The 7,872-nt window shown below is 44.1% G+C and overlaps 1 pseudogene across 1 annotated transcript; it reads right to left on the bottom strand.

Annotated features, from left to right (window-relative positions):
• Window positions 1-720: 720 nt before the first annotated feature.
• Window positions 721-7,644, bottom strand: LOC311146565 (ATP-sensitive inward rectifier potassium channel 10-like; annotated as a pseudogene). The gene is made up of 6 exons: window positions 7,606-7,644; window positions 4,765-5,110; window positions 3,684-3,895; window positions 2,865-2,996; window positions 1,495-1,672; window positions 721-1,135 (listed from the first exon to the last, which is right to left on the bottom strand). The product of its transcript is annotated as an ATP-sensitive inward rectifier potassium channel 10-like (transcript).
• Window positions 7,645-7,872: the final 228 nt, after the last annotated feature.

The following is a 7,872-nucleotide window of genomic DNA, read 5'->3' as shown; positions in this document are numbered from 1 at the left end:
TTCTCTTTGTCTTCTTCATATCCAGTCAAAGTCCACAACAGGTCTACATTCTTTTTGTATTGATACAGTAGTGTTATCATTTCACCAAAGTGCTTGAAGCTAGCATATTCTATAGTACATTGGCACGTACCAATAACAAAATCATAAAACATTCTACAGTGTTACATATTTGTATGTTTTTACAGTGTATTTATGGACGAAATGTCCAGTTCGTTGACAGAGAAGCATCAGTAAAAATCTGCATCCCAAATGGCACCCTATTCCCTATATAGTGCACTACTTTTGACCAGGGCCATAGGGGATATAAAGGGAATAGGGTGCCATTTGCGATCCCACCTAAACATTCAACGCCTTTCCAGGGGCTTCCCCCTCCCCCAGCCCTTACACATTTTGCTCCTCTATATTTCTCTATACATACCAATTTCATGTAAATGAACAACAAGCAATGAATTAATCATTTGAATATTTGTAGTAAAACTGTAACAGACCCTGCTTAGAATCCAGTGTATGCCAGACCCTGGGTTCAAATACTATTTTATATCTATTTGAGTTTGTTTAGTCTTACTGACGTGCCAGATGGGCGGGGTTTTGCGAGTTTCCGGACTATTCTATTGGTTCCATTAAGCCAGGCAAGATCAATCAAGCATGGATAAAGTATTTGAAATTATTTCAATAGTATTTGAACCCAGGTCTGGTGTATGCGTCTCAGTGTGTAGGCTCTCAGACATTGCTGATGCGGACACTGAGAGGGCTACTGTCTCTGACCCTCCCTCTCCCTTCCTCTCCTCTCTCCCTGTAAGCTCTGCTCCAAATCGGATCTTCTCCGGGTCAGTCCCCTCCACCACCCACCCCTCCTCCTCCTCCCGTTGCCATGGTAGACTCTGTGGGCGGGATGTTTTGAAGAGGGGCGTGGTCTTGGTCTTGGCACTTTTGTCGAAGAAGGCGAAGTCGGCCACGTACTTCCCTGAGGGGGAGAGGGGAGACCACAGGGGGGAACTCATACCCCCACAGAATCTCGTCAGGCAGGTAGGTAGGAGGTAGCGCACCTGGCAGGTGGCCGAGGTGGGCTCTACCGTTGCACTCATGATAACCAGCAGCTCAAAGTCCGCCAGCTCAGGATCTGTCCATCCCCCGCCTGAGGAGAGACAGAGAGAGACAGAGAGAGACAGAGAGAGAGAGAGAGAGAGAGAGAGAGAGAGAGAGAGAGAGAGAGAGGAGAGGAGAGAGAGAGAGGAGAGAGAGAGAGAGAGAGAGAGAGAGAGAGAGAGAGAGAGAGAGAGAGAGAGAGAGAGAACACAAAGATAAAATTAAAGGCCCTGACAAACACACACAGATCCATTCCCGCACTTCTAGGCTTGTCCCAAATGGCACTCTATTTCCTATACAGTGCACTGGTCAATAGGGCCCTGGTCAAAAGTAGTGCACTATATAGGGTATAGGGTGCCATTTGGGATGCACACACAGATCCATTCCCACAGTAATAACCAGGCGTACCCTTGGCAGCCCAGGCCCTAAGCGGGCTGCTGTCGTCTATGATGTGGTAAAAGGTGAGGGGGAGGATGAGGAAGGGGCTGTCGCTGGACGTGTCCACCTGGAAGGGAACGTTCCTCTGGTCCAGACGCACCGTCTCCCCCTCCTTGGTATGAGACGTCTGCAGCAGCTTCCCCGTCACCTGGGGGGCGCACACAATCCCTAGGGCAGGTGTTTTCAAACTGAGGTCCACGGACCCCCGGGGTTCCACAAGGGGATGCCAGGGGGTTCGTGGAAAATGTTTATAAATAAACAAAAAGCAATTATTTTTTTTCACTTAATTAAATATTGGTATTATAATACCTACAGAACATGTGTTTGGTAAAATCTTGATCAATCTTCATGTCTTTCCTATCCACCCCCAATGGCAATCATATTTTTCCATCAGTATACAAATAGCCTTTGCATTTCCCTGTCTCACTCTGCCCTGGGGCCCTGACCTCCAGGGGGCCCCCAACTAATATTATTATTATTTCCGGAGGCGGGTGGGGAGGCCCCCAAACAAAACTTACTTAGGGGCCCAAAAGGCTGTAGCAGGCCCTGGTCAGATAGCATATATGTTTAGAATAGCAGGTAATTTGCTTTAAAACTGCACAATTTTCTCTCAGCCTCATGGCAAAGTGTTTCTTTGTTGTTGTAGGGGTCCTCACCCAGGGGCTCATAATATTTGTGGGTCCTTGACATTAAAAAGTTAGAAAACCCCTGCCCTAGGGGGTCACGTTTGGTTTTAGAGGGGTTCCACTCTCCATTATTCAGACAGGTTGTGAAAGAGACAACAAATTGGGATGGATCCTTTGCCAAGATAATCCATCCACCTGACAGGTGTGGCATAGCAAGAAGCTGATTAAACAGCATGATCATTACACAGGTGCACCTTGTGCTGGGGACAATAAAAGGCCACTCTAAAATGTGCAGTTTTACGGGTACGACAGCGTGTTCCAGTTCCTGGCAGTATCCAGCAACGTCGCACAGCCATTGAAGAGGACGGACAACATTCCACAGGCCACAATCAACAGCTTAATCAACTCTATGGGAAGGAGATGTGTCGTGCCGCATGAGGCAAATGGTGGTTACGAGATACTGACTGGTTTTCTGATCCACGCCCCTACCTTTTCTTTAAGGTATCTGTGACCAACAGATGCATATCTGTATTCCCAGTCATGTGAAATCCATTGATTAGGGCCAAATGAATTTATTTCAATTGACTGATTTCCTTATATGAACTGTAACTCAGTAACATTAAAAAAATTATTGCATGTTGCATTAATATTTTTGTTCAGTGTACTTTACACTTGCTGTTGAACACACACACACACACACAGTTGAGCATTTACCTGGCACCCCAGCAGCAGGCTCTTCCGCATGTTGGCCACTCGGATCATGAGGCAGGGTCGGCCTTCGTGACTGGACACCACGGCGTGCTGGCTAAACTTCACCGTCTCACCTCGCTTCTTTGGCCGAGCCACCTGAGGAAAGCAGTAAAGGAGACTCTTAAGTCAGATACTGTATCTTGAGTTCAGGTTTGGCATCAACTTTTCATTCAATAGAATAAAATAAGAAGAGTATTATACAAAAATAACGGGTATTAGAATAAAAACGTCTATAACAATAATGTAAACGACATCAACAATAACAAAAAGTTCATTTGAGTATGATTTGCCCTCAAAAATAAATAAGTAAACATGCTTATGCTATTTTTCAATCTTTTTTATAGTATATATTTTTGAGGGCAACATTTTTATTGATTTATCTGTCTGTGTTCAGGTTTGGCATCAATTCCATTTCAATTCAGTCAATTCAGGAAACATTCAACAATTGAAGTACACATAGAAGATAATGAGCAATTCAACTGACCGCAACAATGTGTGTATCAGAGATTTCATATAGTGATGATGACCCAAGTGATGTAAGAAGGTATGACGGACAAAACATACCATGCCAACGAACGGCTGAAAGCAGCGGGTGGCCACAAAATCACATGTTGGGTGTCCATGAATGGTGGCAATTCAAAATGTAGAGTAGTCGGGAAAAGAACAGAGCATGACGGCAATGTTCTGTTCAGAGGCGACAGGACGGCCACCTGCTGCTTTCAACCGTTCATCGGCACGGTGTGATTTGTCCTCAAGTGCAGTGCTCAGTGAGCCATACTGTACCTTGGCGAGGAAGGTTCCGGTGATGAAGATCTCCAGTACCATGGTGATGACGAGTTGCAGGATCAGGAGGATGATGGCAGCCGGACATTCCTCTGTGATGCAACGGAAGCCGTAGCCAATGGTGGTCTGGGACTCCAGCGAGAACAGGAATGCCCCAGTCAGCGTCTGCATCTGCAGCACACATGGGGTGTGGTTCGACGGCGGGTCGAACTCTGAGAGGGCACAGGAGCGTGAGGGAGACAGAGAGAGGAGAGAAAGTGAGAAAGAGAGAGGAGAGAGAGGGGGAGAGAGAGATAAGGAGAGGGAGAGAGAGGAGAGAGGGGAGAAGACAGAGAAAGAGAGGAGAGGGAAAGAGTGAGGGAGACGAGAGAGCGAGCAAAGGGAGATTGAGAGGAAGAAAGAGAGAGAGGACAGAGGCCTTTTCTGAATTAGATTTGTTCAACTCCTGCATCCTCTCTCCGTCCTCTCTGGCCTCCTTTTGAAAAAGGTCAAAGGTAATCGAAGAGGAGAGAGGCGGAGAGTGAACGTGGCCGAAAATGCGCTTGTATGAAATGAGAAGCTCCTTCTCCACTCTCGCGTCGTTTACAAGTGTGGATCCCAAAATACATGTGTAAAGTGATAAAAACAAATTACGTTAGTTGTGCAAGACATTTTGTAAATATAAGGATAAGTAGCATATCGTTTTTAAATGTGTGCATGCTTTTCTCCTTCGACAATACAAGAGCTGATTCAAAGGGGGTGTGCTTCCTCGCCACTTAGGAGGCTATCGAGGACGGGAGGACCATCTTCACTTTGCCTACTAACAAATTGACACACTCCTCGAGCACTTATTGGTTTCCGGGTCATAGAGGAGAGAAGACAGAGGATGGACTTTTGCCCAAACGAGAAAAGGCCAGAGAGTGAGAGGAGAGATTGGGAAAGGGGCTCTGGTTAGAAGTCGTGCACTAACCAAATAGGGAGTAAGGTGCCAATGCACGTTACACAAAACCTAGTTGGTGGTTTTGTTTAGTTGTACTGATCTAAAACAACAGTGGGACAGCGAATTGTACTGTATTATTCTCTATTCTCTCCACTCTCTCACCCAGCAGATCTCCATGCACTAATGCCACCAGGTACCACAGAACCCCGAACAGGAACCACGTCCCTGTGAAGGTAAGGGTGAAGAGAAAGAACTTCCATCGCCACTGCATATCCAGGAATGTCGTCCAGAGGTCACGCATGTACAGGGCCGACCGCCCGCTGATGTGCTCGATGCGTACGTTACTCCGCCCATCCTTAGACAGAACACGCCTCCGCCTCCTCAAGGTCCCGCCCCCGCCGGAGCCCCCGCCGCCCAATAGGGGCTTTAGAACGTCTGTCTGCGTCTGAGAGTGACACACCTTCTGAGAGGAGCAGCTTCGGGAGGAAGGGGGTGTGGCAGATGTCATCTGTCAATGCAACAGGAAGGAATTAGAGATGGATTAGGTGACGTCGTTGTCACAGTAACAGGGCATGAAATAATAACTGTGGATAAAGTTTTGGCATACTGTAGTACAGATGTTAACCAGTTAACCAGTGCTATTAAAATTATATTATATTCTCAAACCACACAAGAGCAACAAAAGAGCATTGCAATTAATTAACATTTAGAAAGTTACTCGAGCTTTGATGGACAAACATCAAAACCGGTTGTGAGAGTTGAGTCTCAAAATGGCACCCTATTCCCTATATAGCGCATTACTGGTCGAAAGTACTTCACTATAGCCTATAGGGAATAGGTTGCCATTTGAGATGCAACTCACGTTTCTGTGTTGAGTTTTTAAAAAATATGCATATTTTGCTGGAAGATTGCAAAACAGACAAAGACACTTACAAACACAACACGAAGAGGGACTAAACAAGCACATGCTGTATGAACGCAGATTCCACACGTAATGTCCCAAATGGTACAGTATTCCCTCACTAATTTTGACCAGGGCCCTATGAGCTCTTGTCAAAAGTAGTACACTATATAGGGAATATAGTGTCATTTGGGACAAAAACAGTCCTACACATTAACAACGTTTCCATCCACAGTTTTTATGCGAGTAAAGTCATACCATATTTTTTTTTTACTCACGACAGTTTCCGTACAATTTTATAAAATGCCAACATAATTAGTTAGACATGGTGGGATCTTTTTGTGTCGGTAAAATTAATTGTTCGAGAAATGGTGGTGGAAATGGTTTTATGCGCATATATTTATATAATAACCATCATCATATCGAAGTAAACTTTGAGTCACGCGATGATATGGTGTGTGGTCCTCCCACTACAACTCGGGAATAAATTATTGATGATGAACTTCACAGGGTGGTGAAAGTGCAAGGTGATGAGCTTGATACTCCTTTCCAATAAATATCGAGGGTCTTATTCTGGTGACATGATAATCAATGCTTAGCTGCCGTTTGACAAATAAACATATTCTTGCACTTTTGTCCATAATAATCTCATCATGTAGGCTATATTCATACTGTATCTGCGAGCTGTTAGCTAGAGTGCATGAACCAATACCAAAGTGGGCACATTTGCTATATAACACAAATTGGTTTGTGACAAAACCATTCAATATGCGATGGAAACCCATTTAACTTGTATGTTTTATTATTATGCATTTTTAATTCACGGGAATTTAACTGCAAAAGTTATTTTTATGTGCGCTATTTCATCACGCACAGACTTTTATTCACAACAAGTCAATTTGATGGAAACACATCTCTGGTGGGACAATTTGCATATTTTATTTATGCATATTTTAGAATATTCGCATGAAAATCTGTCACCAATTGGATGGAAACCAAGCTAATGACATTCTCTCACTTACTTCCACAAAGCACGTAGACCAAAGTTGAACATGGCAAAGAGAAGTGGGAGAGACAGAGATGAGAGATAAAAGAATTTGATAAGGGAAAGGGGAATGAGAATGAGAAGAAGGAGGTGTAGAATTAGGATGACCAGATTTACATTACTGCATCTAAACAGACAATAGATACAGGCACTCACTTTGTGAGCCGGACGAAAAGGGAAACTGGACCGATTTAATTAAGGCCAATTCTCTGTTAAAAACACTGAGTTTATCTAGATTAAGTTAAAAAAAAGACGGGACTGTACTGTTGATTCCAACTAGAGGGACCTTTAGTGGACAAAGAGTGAACTTCTGTCTAGAAACAGGATATGGTGATAAGAGTTAGCAAGGAAAAAGGCCAACATTCCCTTTCTGGTTGCCCTACACCTTTCAAGCTGTCCCTTCTTGAATTAAAAGGGGAATTCACCAACTCCTAGAGGACAGTGGATGATATAAATGCTTCTTTATTGTTAAAACCATTACCATTTGGCCCGTAGCGTAGCCTTCATCAGGGTTTTACAGATGTTAAATTGAAGGAGGCTTTTATAGCCCTTCCCTTCTTCACTCATGCTGGTCTTTCACACACACACACACACACACACACACACACACACACACACAGTATTCCCCCAAACGTATGTCATTGATGTAACCAGGCAGGGACTGTAGTCTACGGCAGGAGTATAGTAATGAGACCTTTGACAATCACATTGACACACAAGACACAACACACAAACGAAATTCCAACTAAGTGACGTAAAAAGTAAACACCGAAATAGCTCCTCTACAATGCAGAGTTTTACGTAAGTAATTACTGTTCATTACACATCTCTGGTTATGCAACTCTTTCATAATTACAATGACAGTATTGAAAACGTTCACCGTGTCCCCCTTCTTCACTCTCTCCCTCTCTCCCACACACGCTCTTTCTTTCTCATCCTCCCTTTTTTTCTGAATGTGCAGCCTCTAGGCCTACAACTTGTACACAAACCAAGAAGATAACATCTTATTAATAAAAACTTTAGCGAAAGAAGAAGCGTAAACGTAACCAACCAATACCTTTCCAATAGGATGTATTCCATCTCCATGACAACACATCTACTTTTGTACAATGGTATTTTTACTGTAATATCAGAATGATCAACTGAATCAAAACTTCTCCCTCTAAACTACAAAGGCGTGTTGCATGTTTTCCCGATCTCCCTCTCCTTTCCCTCTCCTGCTCCGTCTCTCTCCCTCTAGCTCTCTCTCTCTCCCTCTCGCTCTCTCTCCCTTTCTCTCGCTCTCGCTCTCTCCCTTGCTATCTCTCCTCTCTTTCCTGTGTAC

This window comes from Coregonus lavaretus (assembly GCF_964263955.1).
Source record: "Coregonus lavaretus genome assembly, chromosome: 19".
Taxonomy (NCBI): Eukaryota; Metazoa; Chordata; class Actinopteri; order Salmoniformes; family Salmonidae; genus Coregonus; species Coregonus lavaretus.
This window is presented reverse-complemented; position numbering and strand designations above follow the sequence as displayed.